Raw genomic sequence first — 876 nt, 5'->3', positions numbered from 1 at the left:
TGGAGACCATTTAAACCAGCGGTTTTACAATATACCTGCACTGGCAAATCTGATATGAATCCTACTGTATCACTTAGGAGCACTTTCCTTCTGGACATGACATAAACATGATAAGATCAGCAGAAATAAGCTCTAGAGAAGTGCCACAATTGAACAAAACAGAGATCAAAATAGAAATCATTCCTTAAAAATATTACCCTGAAGGAAGAACTGCACTTCTTACAGTCGGATCCACAGTTGCAAAGAGTCTACAGAAAAATAGACATCAATATTTATTATATTTCCCTTCTTTTTTTAATATGAGAGAAGACAAAACTATAATACATCTATTGCTGAAACAAAACTATAATACATCTTGAAAGTCAAATTTCAATGTTTAATATACATATGGCTCCGCAATCCAAACACATATCATAAAAATGGATTACATTACCGGTCATCACTATAGAGAGGACTGTCTGAGAGTGCACTGACTAAAGTTGATTTCCCCTGTTAATAAGAGCAGAATTAACAATTACAAGTTAAAAGCAAGAAGCAAACATGATCTCGCTCTGCTTTCAGAGAACCAAGTAGATCAGTATCAGATCTTAGAAAAAAGAAAGTTAAAACAAGAGGTAGTTATAATTTTGTTCAGATAACATACGGCATTTGTATAGCCAACAACAGCAACAGTAGGTAAACCTTGACCATGTGATCCACCACGTCTCTTACGAGAAGCCCGTTGCAACGCTCGAGTTCGATGAACCTCTTCAACTTGTGTTAACAAAATTTTCCTCCGTTCTGAAATTCTGACATTATAACGCTACAAGTGAAAACTAATGAAAAATGAAATTTTAAAGAACCATAAATGAGAGCAATAATCCAAAACTACATCTC

The 876-nt window shown here is 34.7% G+C and overlaps 1 long non-coding RNA gene across 1 annotated transcript; it reads right to left on the bottom strand.

Moving 5' to 3' along the window:
- Nucleotides 1-20: 20 nt before the first annotated feature.
- LOC112090465 lies at nucleotides 21-784 on the bottom strand. Its single transcript, XR_002901662.1, has 4 exons — nucleotides 644-784; nucleotides 434-489; nucleotides 198-248; nucleotides 21-90 (listed from the first exon to the last, which is right to left on the bottom strand). It is a non-coding gene; the product is annotated as an uncharacterized LOC112090465 (long non-coding RNA).
- Nucleotides 785-876: the final 92 nt, after the last annotated feature.

This window comes from Morus notabilis, unplaced genomic scaffold (assembly GCF_000414095.1).
Source record: "Morus notabilis unplaced genomic scaffold, ASM41409v2 Scaffold7730, whole genome shotgun sequence".
NCBI classification, from domain to species: Eukaryota; Viridiplantae; Streptophyta; class Magnoliopsida; order Rosales; family Moraceae; genus Morus; species Morus notabilis.
Note: the sequence above shows the minus strand (reverse complement) of the source record. Positions and strands in the feature narration are given on the sequence as shown.